This window comes from Aptenodytes patagonicus, chromosome 7, assembly GCF_965638725.1.
Source record: "Aptenodytes patagonicus chromosome 7, bAptPat1.pri.cur, whole genome shotgun sequence".
NCBI lineage: Eukaryota > Metazoa > Chordata > Aves > Sphenisciformes > Spheniscidae > Aptenodytes > Aptenodytes patagonicus.
In genome coordinates, this window is record NC_134955.1 from 41,909,841 (window position 1) to 41,937,519 (window position 27,679).

Genomic DNA, 27,679 nt, shown 5'->3' on the forward strand with positions numbered 1-27,679 from the left:
CAGACCTGTTGGAGTGGGTCCAGAGAGCCACGAAAATGATCAGGGGGATGGAACACCTCTCCTATGAAGAAAGGCTGAGAGGGTTGGGGTCGTTCAGCCTGGAGAAGAGAAGGCTTCGGGGAGACCTTATAGCAGCCTATCAGTACTTCAAGGGGGCTTATAAAAAAGATGGCGGCAAACTCTTTAGCAGGGCCTGTTGCGACAGGACAAGGGGGAATGGCTTTAAACTAAAGGGAGGTAGATATAGACTGGATAGAAGGAAGAAATTTTTTACACTGAGTGTGGTGAAACGCTGGAAGAGGTTGCCCAGAGAGGTGGTGGATGCCCCATCCCTGGAAACATTCAAGGCCAGGTTGGACGGGGCTCTGAGCAACCTGATCTAGTTGAAGATGTCCCTGCCCATGGCAGGGGTGTTGGACTAGACGACCTTTAAAGGTCCCTTCCAACCCAAACCATTCTATGATTCTATTCTATGATTCTAAACGTGCCCAGAAGACCTTGGCATTTTCAAAGCTGAGAAGGAAGGCAATGGAGTGATGAAAGGAAACTTTTCACCACTGAGTTAATATTAAGAAAAACAGAAAGAGTGGGAGGGAGGGGGATTTTGAATATGAATAGCTCTCAAAGATAATCTGCTATAAAAATAAGTATGACTCCCCACTGACAGATTCCTTTCCATTAATACAACTTGAAGCTGCAGGGTTGTGCATCAGCCAGAAACCATGAAGTATGTTTTAGCTTGACAGCTAGATACAAATAGGGTGAGAAAAACTTTTGGAACTTACTAAGTACTAGGTAGAGGTATACTTGTCTTTTCATTTCTGTATGTATTGTCTTAATACCTGTATTATCTTTTTTGTTGTTTTTATTTTATAAATGAATACATTTATTTCACCATTGTCTCAAGCCAGGTGAATTTAGTTATTTTGTGACAGAAGATTTATTCCATTTTCAAGTATGTGCTGAACCTGCAGACAGGGACAATCAAGCACTCTAGCATTTCCCAGCACATTATTAGAAGCTGACATTGTCTCTGCTCTAATTGTAGAGCTGATAATGTAAGCATCTACAATTAAAAAGTTTTTAGAAGTCAGCCAAACAAATTGTTTGGAATGTGTCAGACCATCTTCAAATCCAATGCTGAAGCCTTTTAGGGCCAGATTTCATAAGATACATCAGGAGTAATTCAGATACAGTTCATTCTGTTTTGCAAGAGGAGGGTAGATTAGATGATTTCTTATGGTCCATTCCTATTTTGCAAAAGCCTGTGGGTATGCCTATTATGCAATCAAAGAAGGTATTGAAGCATAGATAGGTGACAGATTACCTTTAATCCAGTTAACAGAGACAGTAAGAGCAATGAAGACCGCACAGACTTTTTAGAGCTGTACAGGCTTTCTGGCATCCAGGATGCATGATCGCAGGCGCCATTATTCTAATGTGCCATTTCCTGATATTATTACTTCTACCATGTTCTCTTTCTCTAAAGTCAACAACATTTAATATATGAACCTTACTGGAGACCTATCTATTATTTTCCATCAAGTACATTGGAAGGTCCTTACTATGTGCCTAAGTTCAAATGGGACAAGTCTTGTCCAAAGTGGGTGTCACTTTTTATATACCAAGCATACAGCCCAGATTCAACTGAATTATCGTAGATTAGTAAATTTGTGTGATTAGCTGAACCATGATTGCTGTCTCTGTCTGCTGTCCCTAGCCTGCAGAAAGTGAAGGGAAATATGACGTAGCTTAAACTGAAATGAGAAATTGACTGACTAATTAACTATAATACCAAGATTTACCTAGTTACCTATAAAAGAGAACAGTTCCTTAGGGATCCCCTCCTATGTCCCCAACTAAAAAGTAACAAAACATATATTTCCAGAAAAAAAGATTGCTGAGAAAATCATGGGTATTGTACTTTATAATCACTCTTTTTATGTTTTGGTCTATGTTTTTATTTTCTGAACTATTTCATAAAGATAATTGATAAACCAATTGATACCCTTGTAAAAGATTTAAAAATCTGTCTGTGTAAGAAAATATGGGCATTGAAAGTGATTTATGCAAAGTCTTTTTATTAATAGCATACTCAGTTACCATAGCTCAGCTGACATAATTTTACTTCCACTGTGGTCTCTTTATTTTTAGTCCAAGGCTTTAGTTTCTTAAGCCAGACCTTGCAGCACTGAATGAAACAACTCAATAAAACCAATTTGGATACAATACTCAGAACTGGTACTTACTGCAATATCCAGTGTTGGTGACAGGCTGTCTGGAGCCCTGCCAATGCTGATTTAGCAGTATATGCCAGCTCAGTGAGTCAGAAACAGTTTTTACATGTGCCAGCTCAATTGTGCAAGGTTGCTCAGAAATCCCTTTCAATTTCCAGGCACAATAATTGCTGTATTTCCAATCTACTTTCCTTAGGAGAAAGGAACAAAGGAAAGGAGAAGCATCAATAGAATGGCTTTTACTATCAGATTTGTAGCCTGCTCTGGAAGGTCACTGCTTTGAAAATATTTCACTGTAAGTGAATATTTAGGTCATGTGATAGTGGGTGCAGCTTTCTGTCATTCAAGTATGCAAGAGAGAAAAATAGTAATGGAAAAGAATATGTGCTAGAAACAGTAGGAATAAAGGTTAAAAAAGTCAGTTGCTTAGGAAAAAAATAGTTTAGCAAAGGCTCAGGAACATACATGTGTAGTTCTATGTAAATTTAGCCCACATATCATATCTGAGAGCAAAAGAGAAAGATGGAACACAGGTATGATCTTTTTAAACATGTCTTTAATGAAATGATCTGGTAACAGTATAGTTGTTGGGATAATGCTTTCCCCCGAATATAGAATGAGTTTGTAGAAAATGCCAGTTTCAGTCCAATTCCTGTAGAGTTCCTCTGTTCAGCTCACTATGAAATATGAAAACAGCATTTTTAAGAACCAAGCCAAAATAGCTATTCATCATTTGCCTAGGACAGCGTCATTACTGACTGGTTGCATAAAAAGGAAATTGTAATTTAGCCTTTATGGAAACCAGAACCCAACTGGAATAGGCTTATATTTCTTGATTTAAAAAATAGTAATAAAACTGGGTAAGAGGATAAAATGTACATTATAATAGTCACTGAAATGAGTAACCATCACTTACTGAGTACCTGTGACAAGACTGGTACAGTGTAAAACAAAGAAAAGTTGCCATCTACTCAAATTTCCATAAGGAAATTACAATCTCAGTAAAAGAAACATCATTTGAACGCCGAAACCCACGTTCCCTACCCCAAAATCTAGTTACAATAGCTGGAATAGGTGATTGGAAAAAGAAATTCTCCATTCCTAGGCTTTGAATGAATAACCAGCATGCTCAGTAACACTCTTTGTTCCCAAGGGGTGAAGCACCTCCTTGTGCTCCCACCTGTCTTTCTCATGTGACAAACGACCCTTAGTTCCAATGGGTTTGAGAGTCAGATAACTTCCTGCTATTTTTAACCTCTGAAAAATCCCTCTCAGCATTTTTGTACCAGTCGTTCTTTCTTTTCTGCTTCCACCACTGACTCTAACAAAGCTGGCTGACCTTCCCATCAGAATTCCTTCTTGATGAGTTTTCTATGCCTGTTTTCTTTTATTTTATGTCTCACCTTTACACAATATCAAGCAGGCTTCTGTAGCTAAGGCCTAGCTTCTGCCATTCTAATCACTTGAAACACTGAAGAACAGTTTCCTTTATTTGCTTCTAGACATTATTTACTGTCTACACTTCTCCAAAAGGAAATACTCAAGAGTTCTTAACAGCTGATGAGGTGCTTATAATAAACACTTAGATGATAAAATTAAAAGGAAAAAAAAAAGATTTTTTTTTAATACTGACCCCGCTTCCTCCTTAAATATGGCTCATAAAAAAAACCTGAAATAAAAAGATGGAAGGGGAATTTTTTTTAAAGTTTAAGATTATTTTATCATTGTTAATGGAAATGAGCCATTTTAACAAAATCATCAAGGACTAAATAGGTTAATTTAAATTTCAGTATATTTTAAATCTAAAGCAATGTCAGTGTAAGTAGGCACTGTTAAATCAAGATTGGATGGGGTTTTGAGCGCTTCAGCTTCTCCTTTAAAACATCTGCATTGAAAGACACGCAAAAACTCGAAGTCCAAAAAATTTTAAAAACTATAAAATCAAACATATCTTTGAGTATAAAAACTGGATACAAAAGCTGAATTAGCACGTGTCTGTTGTCTACAGGGTTGGTTGTTCCTAAACCACATTCTCACATTGCAAAATTTAGCTTATGATAGACCTTAAACTTCTCTGAGAGAAATGTAGCCGTCTGAGAAATGTAGCAGGTGTCATTGCAAAATATTGCATCATATGACATTACAAGTGTCATAGTGACATATTATGCCAGATCTGTGGTCTGGCAGTCTGTGCAGATCATCTGCTGAGCTGTGCAAATACATAATGGGGACAGAGAGTACTATGCCCTCTTTGCAGGATGGACACCAAGATCCTCTCGGCAAGGCAAAAACTATGGAACAAAAGAGATGAACAATTTAGACTTAATTTCTAAATTATATGTATCTTCACCCAGGGATATATACATGGTCAAAGGCTATAGGGACCAGCAAACTTCAGCTTAATCAGGCATAACGTGAAACACAATATTAAAATAACTTCTGTGGTCTTCTTTGTTAATCAGAGTCTGTCATTTTTTCTACTACTGAACTAAGTCTTATTACTGATGAAATGTCACAACACATTTCTGCACAGTTGCTGAGCAAAGTGTGTTGGTCAAATGACTTGATATAAAATATCTAACTTTCTGCAATAGCAGCTTTGAAATGACTGACATAATAGGGAAGGTTTGAACAGCACTAGTTAATCTGATGGTTGGCAAATGCATTACTGGGCACAGTGTGTTATTTGTGTTGTCTACCTGCGTGGCAGTTCCTTACAATATTTGTCTACGTGTGTGTAATTTAAAAAAAAAACAGAAAAAAAGTGAGAACATGGGATTTTGATAGTGATGGATCACTGAATTCCCAAGAATATCGCTGGTATTCTCAAGAATTCCCAACATAAACATGAGACAATCATACAGCTATTCCCATGCCTTAATCTCTTCCTGCAGTAAAACGAGTGAAGAGTGGAATAAGTCCAGTAAATTAACTTGGAGGATATAAAACCATCATCCAGTAAATTGAATATTATTCCAAAACCTAGGGGGTGTAAGGCAAGGTGGCCGTTGACCTGTAGAAAGAACAGATATACATAGTATAAGTGAGTTAATGTGCAACAATTGGAGTGTGGGAGACAGTCTGGTCCAGCCATTCTTTTTCCTCCACTCGTCTTAAACTTTCTCTAGCTGCAGTGCTGATTTTTGTTCTTTTGAGGAAAATAAGCTGGGGTATATTGGAAATCAGTCAGAGAGAGAGAGAAGCTTTTTCCCAATTATTATTAAAGGAGCTTGTTGAGAAGAATTACAGTTGGAAGCTAGCCATGATGGGACAAATAAATTCAGGTTCCAGAATCTGGTTGGGAAAGAGCACCATGTCCAAGGCATCTGATAACATTGTGTTTGTAAAGCTTTTGCTGTTTCTTCTCCATATGATCTCTTCTCACAAAAAAAAATGTTGTATCACACTTCAAAGAGAAGAGCACTGAGTTTGTGTGAGACCAACTTCTTGTAGCAGCCCTTTGGGGCAACTCTCAGTATATATTTTGGGGTATATAAATTCAGGTATATCTTTCTTTTTCTCTCCTGTTTTTCTCATCATTATGCATTATACTTACATGACACTAATATCTAATAACCACTCTTTAGACAAAAGCTACTAGAAAAGACGAAATATGTGTAAATTGCCTTATGTAGAATTGTTAGGGTTTGGATATAGAAATGCTCTCGGAAAACTTTTCCTTCAGTCTTGATTCTGCCCCTGATTTGCTATAAAGTGTCAAACACAATGTTCTTCCCAGATTTTCCAGTAACAGCACTTTGGTTCTATCCTTTCTAATGAGTCTGGTTTAAGATGTTGGAGCATGTCCTCTGCCTTTTCCTCTGCTACTCAGAAAGCAAGATCCTGTTTCTACTGATTACGCTAATATAGTATATTCCTACAGACCAGAAGGGAACAAGATCTGCTTGAGGCTTTTTCAGTCAACAAAAGATCATGAGGCTTTCAGCTGTTTGTAGGCTTGCCTTGTCAGTTTGAGCAATAGTGAAAGTTCAGCACTGAATATCATCATTCAGTACTGATAGCCATAAATTGAGCAGATTACTTAGCATTTATAAATATACAACATCCCTCAGAAGTTTCTCAAATTTTCTGTAGAGTAGCTTCATGTTTTCAGTTCAGCAGTCCATCCTTTCTACTTAATAGTTCCCTTACGAAGCTTTGCGAAAACCGTTCACCCCCATCATTCCACAATATTTTGCATGTAGTCCACAAGATACCTCCCACCTCAGCCTGCAGCAAATCCAGAGGAATAACCCAGATTCTCATCTACAAATTGATGAATTACAGGATTACATGACAAGAGAAAAAAACTGAAGCCTAATGTTTTCAGGTTGCTCGGATGTTGTGAGACTAGTGCACCAGGGCATCCCTATTGCTAATTAGAGTCAGATGAAGTAATTTGAGTAAGGTAAAGTAATTATATCTGAAAGTTCTTGGCTGGAAAAATATGCAATAGATTGAATGTATGAATGGTAAGATTGTACCTTTGGGCTGGTTTACGACAGTGACAAATGAGCACTCACTTATTTATCCATAGTGCAATCTGTTTAAACTGATAGACTTACCAACATATAAGAAAGAAATAGAGTAATGCTCCCGACAAATCTAAAATTCAAGATTTGATTTTACAGTTTAAATTTGAAGCTATTGAAATGAATATGTTTGAAGGAATTATTAGAACTGAGAGAATGAACACCGAATACAAAGAATCTTCAAGTAGAATGCTCTCTTTAGTATATAAATGAAGAATATATACGGTTACATCATAATCAAGGCTTTATCTGTTCAACTGAAATGTATGAACCTACATGGGAAAAATGTATACATTTTCGCATTAAACTGACGAAAACTTTCCAAATTTACCCTCTATATTTTTTCTTTTACAGATACATATCTGTCAAGCTCATGATTACTAAATGCAGTTCTGTCACATTAAAAAAATGTATCTGTGACAAAGATGAGATGGCTGTGAACAAGGCCAGTGACACTGAGCTACAGCAGGACAGAATAAAGCAGAAGGTTTGATAATGAGAGATTACACTTTCCAGCTATTCTTGAGGACCAGAGGGAGGGAATTATTTGGTTTATGCTGGCAGCAATTTCCCTAAGCCATGTGAGATGGCATACCTCAAGCTGTTGCAAATGTAGGCAGAACAACCACAGGCCATGGCTCTTGGTTGGATCTAGATTCCCTGGGGTATAAAATATATTGAAAAGGCTCCTAAATAGGGGCTGATCACTTAATTTGACTGTTTGAATGGAAGTCCCACATATTCTTCAATCACTAACACTTGTTCACAGCTCCCTTGAAGCTTAATAATCACTTCTGATTTTTTTTTAAATTAGATTAGCTGCTTGTGGTTACAGTTTTACAACTGTAACATATCAAATGTGTTAAGCAGTACTTATGCACTGTCCCCTTTTCTGGGTTCTGTAAAGCTGCAATGAACAAAGGTTATTAAGTTCCTGCTGTGTTTAAGTTTCCTACAGGTCAGTTTTAATAAACTGTTTGTTTCCTCAGAAATGTACAGTGGCCACATTAATCCCCAGTACTTGAAAACGTAAAACTTAAGCCAAGCTCTCCCAAAGAACATTTGAAAAGAGAAATATATTAGTATTCATTTGTGGATATTTAAATATCCCATGATCTATCCTTTTTCTGTAAGGAAATTGTGGTTAATTGCAATGGTTAAAGATTGTGTTGTACATTTTTCTGAAGTGACAATACTTATAGCCTTTTGTCCTTTATAATGTCACTGTAAGAAAAAATCATTCAAGGTTTTCAGTTTTAGCAAACAAGAAACACCTTTATATCTATTCTTATGCAAATTCTATGTCAGACATATAAATTACCCTTTTGTCATTCCTCTATAGGAGTTGATTGATTCATGCTACTAGTCTAAAATATACATACAAATCACAGCACTAAGAAAAATTTCTTTTCTAATGTCAGATAATGTAAACTTTATTATAAAATACTTTGCAATTACATATATTGTATTTCAATTTAAATCCAGTCAGGTGTGCTGTAAAGATAATATCCCTTAGACTGAAGTAAGGCACTTATACTAAAAATGTACTGACTTTATCCCCCTAATTGTGTTTAGATAGGTAAGAATGTAAATGTGTGTATGTGTGTCTGCTTGTGTGTGTGTCGTACAGACCATTTATAAATTGCCATAAAGATTAGTCACCTAATTAGTTGCTACTGTATATTATTTTTTAAAAGATCCAGATAGAGGATACATTGGCAAAAGTCCAGACCATCTTTATGTTATTACATCTAATTGTAAATATCAACACATTTAATTATCATGCAAGCATGAACAATTATGTCATTACTTTGTAAACATACATGAAAGGTTATGCATCACTGACATATAATATAAAATATTAGTAATATCATGAAAGACAACCATACCAAACTTCTTCCCCAGTCTGGTTTACTCATCATTTGAGAAAGCCACAATAATGAGATTACTAACACAGAAAGTTGTTTTTCTGATAGAGAATATGTATCTATTCCATCTGAAACATTGAGAGGCGTCTGCATTATCTTTCCTTTAATATCGTGTTGAAGTTACTTATACAAGTTTATACATCTTTGACAATATTTAGTCACATACGTTCCACCACAGAAAACAGAAGCAAACATCCATTTGCCTTCTGAAGAGGCCTTATGAAAACTAACTTAGACATCTTTAAAGATATAGGGGAGGAAATAATCTAGGATCATAGAAGCTGCACTGTGCTTTTTAATTTGTTTGAAAGCAGATAAGGAGTAGGCTAACAAAAAGGTAGTAATTTTATATCATCATTTTTACACATGCTCCTATGCATAAAAGACACTAATTTTAGAAAACGTCTAGACTTAAGGTTGTCTAACACTTTACCATTTTAATATTCAATTTTGACTTGCATTTAAATTTGCTAAATTTTCAAACTCTGGACTCAAATTCTCATGTCAGGTGTTGGATGCTGAATATTTTTCAAAGATTTGCTAATACTATAAAAGCCTTTCATAAGAAATTCTTAGCCCATGCATACTTTGGAGCAGAAACCTCAATTTCGTCCAGCCAAATACAGCCAAGTTATGAACTTACAGTTCATCTTGTACTAAGGAATACCACATACTAGATCTTAGTAAGAAGCTTTTAGAATTAAGCAATATAATTTCCTGAACACTAGGCATGCTTAACTCAATAGTGCATGACACTATGTGCACTAGGCATCCTTCAACTCTACGCAGCAGCCAACAGGCCCGTACAGTCTGATGTACTCCAATTTAAAGAGACTAGCTCAAGTCCAAAAGTGGTTTAGGCATGTCAGCATCAAACTGCATCCATTCTAACAAACCTGCTAAGACCACCGGCTCATTAGCTACAGGGAAGCAATCTGCCAACATAACTATACTATTTCCCACTTAATTGCTCCAGAATTCTTCTGCTGTGAGAAAAATACCCGTGAAGCATGCCGGGAAGATGATGTAACATCAGCTTGAAGACAATAGCCTGCTACTTACCAGCTATTTGCCCAGATATACTAGTATAAGTTCTGTGCTGGTGATTATATACAAGATGCAATATGGTTACTATGCAGCTGATTTTTGCTATTTATTTTCTGGGAAAAAATCAGAAATTGTACGTGTTGCAGTGCAAGAATGTTAATTTTCTAAGTTAGAAACTCAAAACTTAGGAAACCCAGGAATTAATGTTGATTCAGCAATGTTAATTCAGCCCTCACACATACATTTTAGGCTGTAGTCCTTATTTATCTGTTCTTGCAAGAATTTTTTCACGTTTTGCCTAATTGAATAGACTACACTATGTTCTGGAAGCGTATCAAGGATAAACTGTGAGGAAGAATAATGACCAAAAGAAAACTGATTCATCCATCATGTAACTAGGAAAGTCTGTAGGAACAGAGTATGTCTGGAAATGGTAAGTGAAGGATACGGGATTTGAATTGTGACAGTGAGAACTGAATCTACCACAAAGTTCTAATGTGATGGTAATCGAGACACTTAAACCAAAATTTTCACATATGGCTGCTAATGGCTGCTAAAAATGGCCACATTTTCTGGGTACCTATTTGAGTCATCCTTGGCAGATACATAGAAGTGCCAAGTGATCACAGCTGTGACTGAAATGAGTTGGATCTATACTTGTTATTTAAAATGCTCTGAAAAATCAGGCCCAAACTCTTTCAAATTAGCTAAATATTAGTGAAAACTTGATCATTTTAATTTGTTTCAAAACTTCAATTTCTTGTACTGACTTCCTTAATACTGGCAGAATTATTTTACAAGTTATTGAGTTTTTAATCAGCTTATGGTTTTAATACACAATTTTTAGTTGTTTTAATGCAGCTTACGTGGTAGACTTAAAGACCCAGACTCAAATGACCTATATTCCACCAAAGTATCTATGCCTACTGTCAAATTCAGAAATGACATTAATGTTTGCAATACTGTTTTCACTTGTAATAAGCCAATTTAGCCTCTGAATGAATTTAGCACTGTAATGTTAGACTGACTGTAAACCTTAGCTGTTTAAATGAAGTTTCAGAAGGGCATAGAGATGCATTTCCATTGCATTATCCAGGAAGTTCACTTTCTTGCTTGTTTTCACTGTTCCTACACACACTGGAAATGTGGAGTGTCTTCATCATTTTCAGAAACTTATAGACAGCATCATGCAAGGACCTATGTTGAAGACTGAGATAATCAAGCATACATCAAAGATTTCAGTTTCTGACTTCTGGGCTACTTCCAAGCTAGCTTTCATCTGAGATGTGTTTTTATTTTTTTAATTAATTAAATTAACGGATAGTTTATTTCCTGGTGTTACAGGATCATATATATAAACGGGATATATCTTGTATATCCTACTTTGCAACAACAGCGTTTTAGTAGGAAAACTTGGCTATTTCTAGCTAGTGGAAGAAATTAGCCTGGGAGAATCATAGAACCACAGAATGGTTGAGGTTGGAAGAGACCTCTGGAGGTCATTAGTCCCACCCCTTGCTCAGGCAGGGTGAGCTAGAGCAGATTGCTGAGGACCATGTCCAATCAGGTGTTGATTATCTCCACAGACAGAGACTCCACAACTTCACCATGCTAACACACCTGTATTCAAGTTAGCTTATATTTATTTCTACATTTTATTTCCTCCTTGAATTGCCTAAAAGTTCTCCCTGCTAAATGGTTATACATATAAATGATCATGGACTGGCCAGAAGGCAAAGATTTCAGAATATCGCCAGAAGAGGAGGTGATGCATGCTGAAGAGGCCCCACTGTATAATAAACTACCAGAAAATGAGAAGTAATAGGCCCTGTTCACTGATGGGTCCTGTCGTATTGTAGGAAAGCATTGGACATGGAGGGCTGCTGTGTAGAGTCCCATGCAACAAGTTGTAGAAACTGCTGAAGGAGAAGGTGAATCGAGTCAATTTGCAGAAGTAAAGGCCATCCAGGTGGCTTTAGACATTGCTGACCGAGAAAAGTGGCCAGTGCTTTATCTCTATACTGTCTCATGGATGGTGGCAAATGCCCTGTGGGGGTGGTTGCAGCAATGGAAGCGGAGCAACTGACAGCAAACCCATCTGGGCTGCCGCATTGTGGCAAGATACTGCTGCCCAGGTAGGGGAACTGGTTGTAAAAGTCTCTCACATAGATGCTCACGTACCCAAGAGTCGGGCCACTGAAGAACATCAAAACAACCAGCAGGTGGATCAGGCTGCTAAGATTGAAGTGGCTCAGGTGGATCTGGACTGGCAACATAAGGGTGAATTATTTATAGCTTGGTGGGCCCATGACACCTCAGGCCACCAAGGAAGAGATGCAACATACAGATGGGCTCGTGATCAAGGGGTGGACTTGACCATGGACACTATTGCGCAGGTTATCCATGAATGTGAAACGTGCACTGCGATCAAGCAAGCCAAGCGGTTAAAGCCCCTCTGGTATGGAGGACGATGGCTGAAACATAAATATGGGGAGGCCTGGCAGATCGATTATATCACACTCCCACAAACCCGCCAAGGCAAGCGCCATGTGATTGCAATGGTGGAAGCAACCACCAGATGGCTGGAAACATATCCCGTGCCCCATGCCACCGCCCAGAACACTATCCTGGGCCTTGAAAAGCAAGTCTATGGTGACATGGCACCCCAGAACGAATTGAGTCAGACATTGGGACTCATTTCCGAAACAACCTCATAGACACCTGGGCCAAAGAGCACGGCATTGAGTGGGTGTATCACATCCCCTATCATGCACCAGCCTCTGGGAAAATGGAACGATAGAATGGACTGTTAAAGACTACACTGAGAGCAATGGGTGGTGGGACGTTCAAACATTGGGACACACATTTAGCAAAAGCCACCTGGTTAGTCAACACCAGGGGATCTGCCGATCGAGCTGGCCCTGCCCAGTCAAAACTTTTACGTACTGTAGAGGGGGATAAAGTCCCTGTAGTGCACATAAAAAATATGCTGGGGAAGACAGTCTGGGTTATTCCTGCCTCGGGCAAAGGCAAACCCATCCGTGGGATTGCTTTTGCTGAAGGACCTGGGTGCACTTGGTGGGTGATGCGGGAGGATGGAGAAGTCCAATGTGTACCTCAAGGGGATTTGATTTTGGGTGAGAATAGCCAATGATTTAAATTATATGATATTAATTGCCATAATACTGTATGTCATCATTCTATGGTGGCTATATGCCATAGCAACGGCATTACAGTAAGAATCACCTAGATTACTGAAGAATGAACTTTGATGAAACCAAGCAAAGTGCAGCGATGATAGAACCGGACAAGTGCAGCGGTGATGGGACCAAAACTGGCTTCAGCATGCAACAATCCAACACCACAGACCATCTCTTCTGCCCTGAAGGACTGTTATGACAGATGGAGCCCAAAGTCATGGACTAAATTAACTCAACGAACATTTTATAGGGGTGGCCCATAGACTAAGGGAATGAAATCTGTGTGTATATATATCAAAAGGCAGGAAAAGTGGTAGTGATTAATTGGTGATGTATTGGAAAGTGGGGGACCTGGGCATGACGTAGATGGTATAGAATAAGGGGTGGATACTGTCCTGGTTTCAGCTGGGATAGAGTTAATTTTCTTCCTAGTAGCTGGTACAGTGCTGTCTTTTGGATTTAGCATGAGAATAATGTTGTTAACACACCGATGTCTTAGTTGTTGCTGAGCAGTGCTTACACTAGTCAAGGACTTTTCAGCTTCTCATGCCCTGCCAGTGAGAAGCTGGGAGGGGGCACAGCCAGGACAGCTGACCCCAACTGGCCAAAGGGGTATTCTATACCATGTGATGTCCTGCTCAGTATATAAACTGGGGGGAGCTGGCTGGGGGGCAGTGACCGCAGCTCGGGAACTGGCTGGGCATCGGTTGGTGGGTGGTGAGCTATTGCATTGTGCATCACTTGCTTTCTATATTATTATTCCTTCTGTTTCTGTGCTATTAAACTGTCTTTATCTCAACTCACGAATTTTACCTTTTTTTTTCCAATTCTCTCCCCTATCCCACTGGTGGGGGGGCCAGTGAGTGAATGGCTGGGTGCTGTTTAGCTGCCTGCCGGGTTAAACCAGAACACATTATAACATAGCAGAGATGAATATTCATCAGTTTTCACCAACCTCTAACCTACTTCTAGGACAACTACTTTCTTAAATCGAATGCAAATTAAACACAGTACCTTCCAAATCTGTTAACTCTGTCAAATAATAGAAGCAGCAGATCAAAGGCTTATAGAATGAAAGTCACAATGATTTTGACTGAATTCAATCCCTGTTTTTAGAGCTTTTCATTCACTGTACAGATTTAAACTGTATAGTCTGCATTTTCTACTCAGGCACTGAGCCTGTAAAGATGTAATGCATGCTTAATTTTAATGGCTTTTATCCCCATTCAACTGCAAAGCATTAAAGCTTTCCATGTTGTAAAGTTTCCATGTTTCACATGGTTGTTCCGCCATTGTAGAAGAGCTGGTGTTTGTGGTCTGAGAATCAATGTTTTCCGCAGTTTTGTTGCATATCGTCTGTTCTTCCTCAAAATCAAACTTCTGAGCACTTATAATGTATGACCACTTATAAATTGATAGTATTCTTGTTACTGTGATAGGTTGCCAGTTACTTTCTTTTTAAAGTCCAATATATTTTCCAAGTTATCATTGGGGAAACTGTTTGGCATTCCTCTACCATTATTGCTCTAGGCAGGTTTCCTGGAGAATAATTCTTTTGTTACTGCGTACTATCTTTTGCTCAAGAACATATTGAAATTTGGTAATAAAGTGTATGTTCTTCTTCCTATAAATCTGACAATTATTGATTCTGATGAAATATTGTGAAAGATTTTGTAATAGTTCAGCAGAGGGTTGGGGAGAATGAAGAGGTAGCAAAGTCTGTCTGTAACTAACACAGGTAACCTCCCTGCATACAAAATTCATCATTGCCTTTATAGCTATATATTCAGACTTTTCAGTCAGTAAGAGGTAGTGCAGGACAGGGCGTACACGTGTGTGAGGTGTAGGGGTATGGTGAAGTGTGGACTTTATAATAAGGGAAGGTGAGTTTTCAAGCAAAGGAAAAGCTTTGATCTTGTAAGGGAATGTAGGAAAGGAAAGAGAGAAGAGTAGAACCCTGAGTCCCGAAGTGTCAGGTGATGGAAGTTTCAGCACTGAGTGCAAATGATCAAACAGAAGGAAGAGAAAATCGTAACGTGAAATGGGGGAGTACTTCTGAAGAGAGAGCTTAAGTTCTCTTAGAGATCTTAAGTTAATGAGTGGAAAATTATAGGACATTCTGAGCTAAGAATGGTTGAGTTGTGCTGTTGAAACTGAGTGCAGAAAAAGCAAAATAAATCATATATAGAATTGGTGGTGTGCACGTTGACATAAGAGGGCAAGACTTGAGCTAGATTTGAATGAATGAAATTGAGAGTGGAGATAGGGAAGAGGTGACACAGTGATAAAAATTTATCCCAACCTGTCCTTACTACAAAGTGTCCCAGTTTTCTATTTTAGCACTGGAAGTGAGATGAAGAGTGCCCTTTCTCCCCTCCCCCCCGAATTCCTGGCCAGCTTCCCTTTCCCTGTGCCAGAATGTTTCCCTGAGAACCCCTGAACACAACACCCCAGTTTTTCGCTTTAAAAATATGATCAGTCTGCAAGGAGATAGAAAGAATCCGCAGATTGCTACTGACTTACCAGTTATTTTGGCATCATTTTCCACATGACCTATCTTGGGAGTTATTTTAACTCACATTGTGAGTGATGTTTCCAAATGGAAACCTCGATCTTTAATGGTTGATTTTGCAGCACCAGCCAGTCTCATAATTTTGATCTGAATTATAGAAGTAACATCTTGGTCCAATGCTTTTCATATTTGCTATCTTTGCTTTCACCTACACCAGTGTAAATATACTAGTATTCAGTTAAGTGTCTCAGTCTACTGAAGTACAATTAATTCTGAATTTTGGTCTACCTGGACAACAGACGTTCAAAATACACACCAACTTTCTAGAATGTGGTTAGCCTCTTGGTAACCATCCACCTTCATTAGCTGAATGAATATTTAGTATACCTGACAAATAGTTACTGATTTTCAGGCAAAGTGATTCCAAATATCTGTCATCACAGCTAGAAATCTAGAATCTCACCAAAAGACTCTGGATGTAAATGTAGATTTGATGTTTTAAGGTTAGAAGAGGTTGGTCAAAAAGGGAAATAAAACCATTGATCTTTGACAGAAAATATAAAGTAGATTCTGACTTCCTCATCCCTACTTATCTGGGAATGACTTGAGAATTCCCTTTCAGCATAAGTCCAGTGGGGAGGAAAAAACACAATCTGTATTCTCTTGGATTCTCAAACATTTGCCATCCTACTGGATGCTTCTCCCTCTTTTTGGCAATAGAGGAAAAGGAAAAGAACTTTCCTCAACCGTTTGTGTCAGAGAATAAGTTCTGCTACCATTTAAAATGCAGTTTTCCCCCTGTGCTGGTTTTGGCTGGGGTAGAGTTAATTTTCTTCACAGTAGCTGGTATGGAGCCGTGTTTTGGATTTGTGCTGGAAACAGTGCTGATAATACAGGGATGTTTTCGTTACTGCTGAGCAGCGCTTACACAGAGTCAAGGCCTTTTCTGCCTCTCACCCCACCCCACCAGCGAGTAGGCTGGGGGTGCACAAGAAGTTGGGAGGGGACACAGCCAGGACAGCTGACCCCAACTGGCCAAAGGGATATTCCACACCATATGACGTCATGCTCAGCACATAAAGCTGGGGGAAGAAGAAGGAAATGGGAGATGTTTGGAGTGACGGCGTTTGTCTTCCCAAGAAACTGTTACACATGATGGAGCCCTGCTTTCCTGGAGATGGCTGAACACCTGCCTGCTGGTGGGAAGTGGTGAATGAATTCCTTGTTTTGCTTTGCTTGCGTGCGCGGCTTTTGCTTTACTTATTAAACTGTCTTTCTCAACCCACGAGTTTTCTCACTTTTACCCTTCCGATTCTCTCCCCCATCCCACCGGGGGGGAGTGAGCGAGCGGCTGGGTGGTGCTTAGTTGCCGGCCAGGGTTAAACCACAACACCCCCATGATGATTAAGCCGTAGTATTTAGCTTCCTAAAACAGCCTCTGGATGGAAGTGCAATGTGTTCCAATACAGTTTGCTTTCACATGTGCAATTTGTTTGTGACTCATGAATCCCCATCAATATGCCTTCTGTAGAAGACGTTATAAATGCCATCAATCCTTTATTTGTATTTGAATCACATGTATAAGGCACTGAGATTTCATAAGTTACCAAGCAGATTTTGAGAGGTCAGCAGTTTTCATCTCCAGAACAAAAAAAAATTATTTATGTGCAAGATTTTAGTGAAAAGTCAATGTGAAAGAGCAACAGAAATTCCTGACAAAGCCTTCCCCCCTTCAATCCCTCCCACTGCCTCTCCGTTGTCATCCTTCTTAAGTATCACCTCTCCTTTCCATCAGGACTGGCACTCAAAGATACCAGATGGCAGCCTCAAGATTGTAGCACCCTTTAATGTCTGCCCTTTACTGTCTGGCAAAAGTGTTGACATTTCTGCCTTGAATGAGAACTGAAAACATTTAAAAATATATTCAACATGAACAGTCAGTGTCTAAGATGTTGTTTACACACTGCTAATGGGCTTTGACTTTAATAGAATGATCCTTAGGTCTGCAGAACCCACAGTCAGGTGTGAACTGGATATTTTCTTCTGTTATTTCTATTACATTAGAGAAATAACCAGCCTTTCTGCCCATGGACTTAAGAGCTGCACATATTATTTCCATCAGCAAATATGAAGGCACTGTTGTGGTTTTTCTTGCAAGCATCAACCAAGCTATGAGAGCACAACCTCCTAGAACAGCCCCCAGGAAGCTCTGCCTCCTCCTCTGGGAGTTGTTACATGGGTAGGATCAGGAAGAGATCAGGCTCTTAATTTTAAGGGACGGAAATAAGAAGTTCATGTGCTATTAAACACTTGAGTCTTGAGCAGTTACTGGATTTTAATACTCACTGTCACAGGTTTTTGTCTTTAGTTGCGCACTGATGTTCAGGAGGTAAATTATACAAACACCTCTTCATCGCTGAAAGTAAAATTAATTTATTTTGTTGGCTGAGCTGAGCACAGAAATAATGGACTGAATTGTTCATTTCTAAGAGTAAGCTTCAGGGAAATCTCTGGTATTCTTTTTTCTGAAGGACTCAAAATAGGGACCTGAATCCATAAGAAGACAGGTATTTTCTGTAAAACACTAAACAATCTCAACTTACAGTAGAGCAGAGTTACAAGAAGATCTTAGTTTGTCATGGTATTGGGCACTGGCTGAATGCACCCCTGACACTTGTGAAGAGAGCACAGGTAGCATAATATCCCTCTCCTGCGACTCACTCGTAGCACAGTATTACTTCTGATGGACATTAAAAAACCTGTTTGTCTCCTCTTCATCATAAGCTGTTAGATAGCTCTTACTAGAAAGATTTTGAGGCCGCATTTCATGTTTGACATGTTCACAGAGTTTTCTTTTTTGTTGCTGTTAATTTGTCTTTAAATATTGCCAGTTGTTAACAGGCAGAAATTTCCCATTAACAATATATGTGGTCCTTTAATCCTCAGATATGTGGAACAATTCAAGACATATGGGTGACAAAATATAGGACATAATTTACCAGCAAATCCCTCGGATTAATGTATACTGCTTAAAGATTTAGCACAGGAGGACTACACGCCTGGGAAATGAATACTACTTTCTGCTTGCAAACCCTGTATTTTGACAGGCCATATTGTCTTGAGGTAGAACATCAGAAAAAGAATGAATAATTTAATCAGAAATAGATGAGACAAATAGTATAAGGGACAGTACATGGATTTCCTTCTTGAAAGCTGAAGTCTACCCATGCTTCATATGACCTGCCAACCATTCCACACTAAATGGTGAGTTGTTCAGAAGCAGGCTTTTTCCTGTTAGTTTCTAAACCAAACAGATAAAACATTCAGATTGCTAGCAGGTACCGTGAGTTGTTCGGTGGATTTAAGGAGGCACATAGCTTTTAGTGCCCTTATTAAAAGTCTGGAAGGTCATTTTAAGATTAAAACTACTACCCGATTGATCTGAATTTTTTTAATCAATTTTTTATTCAACAAAACAATGAAAACAGTAGGGTTCATCTCCATAAAAATATTACATAGGTTTACTTTTTGCATCCAAGCTTTTATCTGGAATAATATTCCATACGATTTGTTTATCTGAAAAAAAATTGAATACCGTTGTACTTCACTAGACATCTCCCTTCTCTTCCTCAGCAGCACGAAGAACTGTAGGACAGAGTTATTTTTAGATGGAGTGAGCAGAACGAGAAAACCTGGGTCTTATTTAGGAAAAAACACGTATATTAAGAACTAAATATGAATGGTCTCTTTTGATCAAAAGAGGTGGAATAAGCATGTGGGACATAAATGGCTTATGTCAAGGCGTGCTGTTCCTGCATTTCCTTACCGTTCTTTCATATTTTAAATGCTGTTTTATTTCATCTTCACATTAGAACATGCCGAGCGATAGGGTTAGAGAGATCTAGCGGTTTTATATTTGCACGTCTAAACCCTGTTTATTGGTATTTTGATGACATCTAGTGGTGACAGAGCTGTTAGCCAATTTTATGTCCTATGCTGATGTAGCAGGATCGTCACATTATGAAGAATGCTTGTAACTGTGGGTGCAAGGCTGGCATTTTGTAAGCTGCAGAAGAAAAGGCTCAGCAACAGTTCTCTCCTCTTCTTTCACTGCCTAATCATAGGGAACAGCGAATTTCTGGTACTTTCAGGTACAAAGAAACTGTTATTCTTGTAGATTATTTTAAGATTTCAAAGTCAGGTTCCACTGATATTGTCAGGAGCGGTAGCGAAATAGAAGACTAGAACCGGGGTTAGACGATGCCATAGTGAAACCTTGATAGCCAGCCTGTTCTTCAGTCTCCACCCACTGCCAACGAGATAAAAATATTGTGTACAAATTGTAAGTGCTTGTATGCAATAAAGCAATACCTGGTGCTGACAGAAAGCCACAGAAAACACGGTGGGTTTAGATGTGTCTAAATGAAAGAGAACGAACCTCGGCTGCCCTGGCTGGGAATATCAAACCAGTTTTACATATGTTAGATGGTTGCCTTTGTTAGAATTCACATCCATATCTGCGAAATCAGTCTCAGGCCCAGTGTATGCAATAAAGTGAAAAAAGAAATCAAGCTGTGAGAATTCTCTTTTCTCTCCCTCAGAGAATTAGTGCTGAATAGAGATACTTTGGTTGAACAGCACTATTTTCTACAACACAAACATTTTATTTTTAATAAATATTTATGAGGAGTTGGCAGGGGAGGAAGAGGTTATTTTTTGTTGATTAGAAAAAACAGTGATTCAATAAATGACATTAAGCTACTGGCTTTTCTGCTTTTGTTTCAATACTATGAATATGGACACAGAGAGAGAGAGAGAGTTTGAAAGAGAGAAAGAGTGTGTGTGAGACAGGTGGCAGTGGGGTTGCTATAGCAATTACTTGTCACTAATGATAGGAGGGTAATTACTGCAGCAAATTCCCACATAGCTATTCAGCACACAAGTTAGACTATTTCCCATCCTAAAATATTCTTTCTGTATTTGCAAGATTACCTTTTTCGCCAGATGGCTACAGGCTACATTTCTAAAATTTACAGTAGTGTAAAACCAGAAGTTCATTAGTTACGGTGTCACTGGAATCAGAATTTAGTCACCCCCTCAATTTTGAAAGAGGCAGTGAAGTTCTGTCTTTTGGGGTCTACTTTTCTTGAGACGCAATACAAAATTTTGTTTTTCAGAACACTTTTTGTAAGTTCAATGTCAAAAACATATTGAGGTCACCTTCAATGTTGCATTCAAGTAATCGAGATTAGCATGTGATTGAGTCTGACTCATCACTTAATTGCACAAGATGTAAATCAGGTTTTTCTGCAGTGAACTAATAAAATTAAACTATTAATAACTGTGCAAACAACTACAAATCAGGCCACGTTTGAAGGAAAATAGACTCAGGCATTGAGAGAGTCATTGAGAGAGTTTCATTGCAACATGTTCATTAGTATATTTTTCGTTTCCTCTCTTTCCATTATCAACAGTGGTTTATCACCTCATGCAAATCAGAAAAAAATCCACGTTGCATTTCATCTTTAGGCTGGTTCATTCTGCAGTGTTTCAAACATTTCTAAAGGAACAAATATAGATGCAACTTCTTTGCTAATATATATAATGAATTTTTTTGTTTTGTGTAGAGTAATCATCACTAATAAAATGGTCTCAAAAGTTGCGTATCTCATTTCCACAAAAACATGGTGTTACCTTGGCTACAGTATTTCTTAATGATTCTCTTTTCCTTAATGATTCTCTTTATCCTTTTACCTGCCTTTTACTAATGAAAATATGGATTACAGACATTACCTTTTAATTAACTGGTGGCAAATATGTGGAATTACAAGCTGCTTTAGGGAGTTCTTTTTTCCCCCCAGCTGGCTGGACTGTGATGATTTGAGGGAATACACAATAGTTTATGTCTTTTCAAGAAGGTGAAGTAATGGATTTCATAACTACGGGCTGGAAAGATAGCACCTAGGCTTCCTAGGTGGATGAGATTGTCTATTGTGTCATAATTAACAAACGTTTGATGCACTCCAACTTAAGTGTATTTCTTTCTGACTCACTTGTTATAAAATTTAAAACTGTGCATCTCTCTGGTTACTGGTATTAAAAATAGTGCAAATCTGCTTAGCTAGGCTTATTTCACTTTCCATCATTCAGGCAAATTACTGATAAATTCATTTTCCCCACTTTTTTTCTCCAGGATTGCATTTTATTAATGTGAAAAAAAAGACAGCTGTTATTTGGTGTACTAACATTGCTAAAAGAAACCCTTATAAAATGCAACTCTTTGGAGTTATGTTTTAGTGCAATTGAGTTAATTCTTAGATAAAACCAGGTTAATATGCTAGAAGTTAAAATCCACTTGGCAGCTGGTGACCTTGTACAGTAATTAAAATAATACTCACTATAACATCATGAATAATTGTATGTTTAAATAAGGATTTTCACAATTCCCTTTCCTTTGTTTATGCCTCAGGTGAATATTTCATAAATGAGAAAGTTGATTTATAATCTGCTTCTGATGCGTGAATCAGTAAATCTTATGAATCAGTTTCTCCTCAAAGACAGCACTTGAATTCCCAAGGATTTCATGAAAAGCACTTCCCATTTTTCTCACTAAAAATATATAGCTTGATGCCAATTAAAATTCAGTGCACAGTGTATCCAGTAACCCTGATAATCAGTAACAACATGTCAGAGAGCAAGATGGTTTCTCCAACTGAATGGAAATCTCAACAAGCAGTTAACCTACAATAGGAAGAAACTCATTACTGGGATAGCTTGCTGCCTTACAGCACTTGAAAAGCTGATTAAAGAAATAATGACGTGAAACTATATAAAATCCTGGCAAAAGCGGTAGGGAGGATAATGACAGATAGTTCAGCTTGCACCAATACTTATTTCGGCTCAGAACAACAACAAAAAAACATTGATTGGACCGCTACATGTTGCGTTAATGTACAAGAATGACAATTTCTTCCCCCAAACCCCACATTGTTTTTATTGTTTCAGCTCTTCGACTCTTGATGACTTGAGTTCAAGTCCCAAACGGACTTCTGATCAGCAGGGTAGCTGATTTCAGAATAAAGAGAGAGAGAAAATGTGTAAACTTGGCGAAGTGCTCCACAAGCTCCAGCTTGCAAACCTCACAGAGGTTGCAGCCCATCCAGCTCGCAAACTCTCACCTAATACAACGTGCTATAAGTTGTGAAGAAATGTGTTTAAGTATAAATAGTCTCTACTGGCTTCAGGAAGTAAAACTGTTCCCTTAGTTTAGTCAACACATTGCTTGCTGGGGAAGCTGAGAGGCCGATGCCCTAGGCTCACCAGTGATTTCTCCTTGTAAAATGAAAGTTAGCAATAATTGTGTGTATAATATTGTCTATTAGGTGGTGCATAAAGACTTGCATTGTATGTACATACTGTAGTTGTATAGAAAACATTACAGAGTGAGCCTGCTTTTAGCTTGATGCCTCATACAGTGGTAATTAAGGAGAACGGTCTTTTGATTTGCTACTATTTGCAGTTCTGCAGGAAAAACTGAGTTTAGGCTATCTTGTGCTGTGCATTGTTGCCATGTTTAATCTTCTGATTCGCTAGGAACAATTACATGCGACACCTATGGGGAATTTAATTGCTTAGCTCCTGCCTCTACAGCAATTGTAATTATGGTGCAGTACTATTTGGGGAAAAAAAAGGAGAGAGAGAGAGAGAAAAAAAAGAAGCGTGGTGTTTTTTAGAACATAGCACTGAATAATACCAAGGTTAGATTTATACCACAGCATAGCTCCAAGAATTAGCTTCCAGAATTAACCCTGTGTTTCTTTTGATGAGAGGCCAGACAAAATAAAGCATTGGTTATTGTAAATATCCTCATGTAAAGCTTTCCATTCAAGCCTATCAAATGCATTTATCCTCCCAATATATGTGGGAGTTAGCACAGCTTCTTTTTTTCCCTCTCCTTCTCCAGCTGAGGAAACTAAGGCACAGAAATGTGCTGCCTGATTTGTCTTTATGAAAAATCCAAAGGAGAGCAAATTAGTATGTGAGAAATTTTTAATTTCTAGCATTTCCAAGCTTCTTTTACTTTTCATGGATGCAGCTTTGAAAGAAACATAATGGGCAAAAGACATGCCTTTTTAAGCTATAAGACCTCAAAAAATTCTGTAAAATGGAACATAATAAATAAATGAATAAATGTTGCTGCGCACTATTCTGTTGATAATTCCTGTTGAGCAGAATTGAAGATGTCATTGTCTGAATCATCCTGCACAATCCCAACCAAAGGAAGTTGTCGTCAGGATTATCCTATTGCATTCTGAAGGAAATTTTAAAGAGAAGCCAGAGCACTACTGTATTAGAATGTCTTTTATTCCTTATAGAAAAGAAGGAATGATCACTGCTTCGTTTGCAGAAGGCATTTTTATTTCTTTCATCATCTAGATGATTTTCAGAACTGACCTTGATGGTAATTCAGTTAGAAATTAAACTCTCATCGGGAAGTCCTCCAGCGGCTTCACGAGTTAACACTCTTTTAGAAGTAGTGTACAGATCAAAATCAGGACCAATACTCCACAGAACAGAGCCCGTTCTGGCTGAAAAACTCATGACATTTAACAATAATGCTAAGGTTTATTTGTCTCAAATAAACAGTAATCATACAGAAGTGAAATTCACTCACAATTTTCCATGTTACCTGATCACCTTCAACATCTGCTATAGGCCCCTTTAAATGATATACGACATGGCCAAACGTGACCTATAGATAGCAAAAAGGCAACCCACTCCTTCGGTATAATTATACTGTACAAGAAATATACATTTAAGATAACTACAAGGTTTTTCTCTTTGCAGCCTATCAAACATAAGTTTAGTCATGCCAGAGAAGGTATAATGCTATAATTGCCTGCATGAATCTTGGTAGCATTTAGACAACGTGCTGCAAAAGTGAAGGTACATGGTACATACCCCTGCAGATCTGCTGCCATGATTAACCTGAGAAATTTTGTATGAGAAAGAAAGTAACTAAGAGAAATGTGTTTTCTTCAGATAATTATTAACTTCTTTTGATACTGACATCAACACAACTGACAAGATCTCTTTGAAAGTCATGATTACCTTTCTGGAAGTTTTTGCATTCTTTGTCATTAAAAGAAAAAATACCTACGTTGATATTTTAAGCTTTCCCCATGTTTCGTATTAAAAAAGCAAAGGAGTTGATGGAAGATCCTTTGAAGACCAAAGGGAACAAATCTCATACAAGAGCCACTATAATTTTTTCCACACAGTATATCCTTTTTTTTTCCAGTTAATAAAGGTCACTACATATAGTTATGACAATATCTAGTTGTTTCACTGAATTAGCAGTTCCATGTGTGAACTATCCATATCCATTCTCCCCACCTTTTATTATGTCGCAAAAGACTTCCTCTGGACTGGTACAAAACCGGTCAGGTTTTCCACTCAGAACACAATCTGTGTGTTCAAAGCCAATGTGATAATCTCCCTGAGAAGTCAGCACATGGGAACTGTCATTTGAAGACCTGTAGTTTGCCACCATCTGGCCAAACAACATTGGACAAGTCACTTGAAGTCTTTGTTCTTTTAATTTCTCGTTTGTGAAGTAAAGCTATTATCAACCAATATTTGCAAATTGCTTTGTGCTTCTGTCGTAGGTTTAAAGTCATTTTTGTCTTTACTGTACCTTAAAACCATGTTCTGACTTTGTTTGCTCCAAATTTACATGTCTAGCCCTCAACCAACCTCAAGCTGCATCCCTTGTTTTATAATGTGAACAGTGCAGGCACAGTACAGAAGAGAAGAGACTCCAAACAGTGAATCTGAATGCACTTTTAAACGTGCTTTTCCACTGCAGATATTTGCAAATGAAACCCTGTGATGCAGCATTTAATTCCCACGAGAAGTGCTATTCTCATTATATCTTCTGTCTGTATACAAGCTTCTGCTGTGTTACTTGTATTGCCATTTTCAGCAGGGACTCAGAAGAGAGAAAGGATAGAAACTCAGACAGAATTACTAAACTGTAACACAAAGATAATGAACTCTAATGCAACAGGACAGCAAACTAAAAGACTGGGAAGTTGTTAGCCCGTGTAAAAATAGGAAGAAAAAGAGCTTTATTCCATACTTTTGAAGCATTCTTCAAAGCTCAGAGAGCCTACTAAACGAAGCAGTCCAGTTAATCTGCCTAGAGCTCCTCAGTTCGGCTCTCTTTACAAAAGAAATCCAACCAGACATTTTTAAGAGCAATTATTTTTTTATGAAAAGGAAATAACTAAGGCCTAGAAAGGCACATTAGGGGCTAGAAGACACACCAATCAGGAAATGGTTTAAGATCCCCATTCAGCTCAATTTGTTTTAAAGTATTTCAAACCCCCTGAATACAGCAAATTCTACAAATAGCCAAGTGGCTGGGAGACATAGTGCATATTGCCAAACAGATTTAAATGCAAAACCAAGACTCTTGTTTCCCAAAGCTGCGGAGGGTGATTATAACACTGTCTAGTCTTAAGGCAAAGCTAGTCTCTGCTGTTTTTATGTATTTCCCTACCAGAGTCCTAATGTTCCCCTCTGTGCAAATATACCTACAGAAGAACAAACCCATACAGAAACTTGGTAGTTCCAAAAATGGCATGGATTTGGCAAAATCGTGCCCTGGTTCACAACATTATCAACCACAAGCATTCAAGCATCATCCCTGTCCTTTGCTTTGGGACCAAAATTATAATAATTTTAAAATATGCATTTCATAATACATTTTAGAATTTTATTTACTTTTCATTTTTAAAACTCTTGTGAAAATCTAAATCATATGTTAATTTTTTCTTTAGAAACATGAAGTCTAGGAATTTGCATTTTTATTAAAACAAATCCTCAGATTCCCCTCTTCCAAATAATTTTAGCAGCTGAAACGTACAGAAATGCACCACGTATCACAAGACCGTGATAAAATCTGAAAGATGACAATGTTGGATCCATGGGCTGCAAGTTAGTTTTATTGCTCCAAACGTTTATGGGTACTGTCACGTGAAAAGGTACAAACCTATTGTCATCCTGACCTTTTCAAGTAACTGGCATCCTGCAAATGTTCTGACACTTCTAATTTATGGGATCGGGTGAATTTTCTTTTTTTCTGGAAAAAATAAGCCATCTGAATCTCTTAGTCTGCATAGGAACCTGAGAACTGAAAGAAATGAAGGCAGTGTTTCCAGATTTTGGGGGAAAAAAGCACTACCCCTCAGGAAATCAGATATTCAGCTGTGTCTGCAGGTTATAGAAAGCTACAACACAATCTTTCAGCAGAATGAGAGAGACTTGCAAAAAGTCCTTTGCAAGGTTTGCAAGACAGAATAATTCAGAATATTTCTACCAAGACTATTCATTGCAAAAGCACGTTTTCTTTCTACTTACCCACATTTCTGATTTTAAAGGCCTGCACAATAACGGTGAAGTATATGGAGCTGAAAAACCAGTTAAAGCTGCATACAGAATCCCTGATATCTGCTGATCAAAGAGAAGCTATTCGAGAAATTTCATAAGCAACCACAACCATTTGAAGGATAAATTAAAACCGTCTACTGAGAGATAATATGTGAAATAATGGCTGTTAAATAAACATTAATAAATGGGCATTAAAAGAGAATATGAATATAGTCAAATGGCAAAGACCAGGTTTGTTCCTAAGACACATGGAAACAATTTCAGAGATTTTCAGCAAAGCAGCACAGTGGCAGACACGCAGTGAAAGCAGTCGGTTTCCGCGTTTCAGCACAAGTTGCACCACACAAGGCAAAGAAAAGCGGAAGTGTATTAATAAGCACGTAACTAGAAGACAAAGCTGTTGTGATGACCGCGGTCATGCAGAAAAAGATTCTTTCTTGGATCTCATAAAAACGTACAAGACAAAAGGTTTTTTTCAGATGACAGATTTGTGATATTGGAAACAAATTGACATTAAAGAAGGATTAGGAATGATGATGAGCTGGTGGGAAAAAAGTATGAATTATGCCTCTTTTATGTGCAGGTGCATGTTGCAAATTCACAGTGGCATATTTCTAGAATACCAGCCATCCTTCAGATTGTGAGGCAAAAGTTTCCAAACGCAAAACCCAAAGGTGGGTTCTCATTATCTGAAGAAAAAGGTGGAAAAAAAACCCTTAACTAACTTAACGACATCCAAAAGTTATGATATATCATAGGTATAATACTG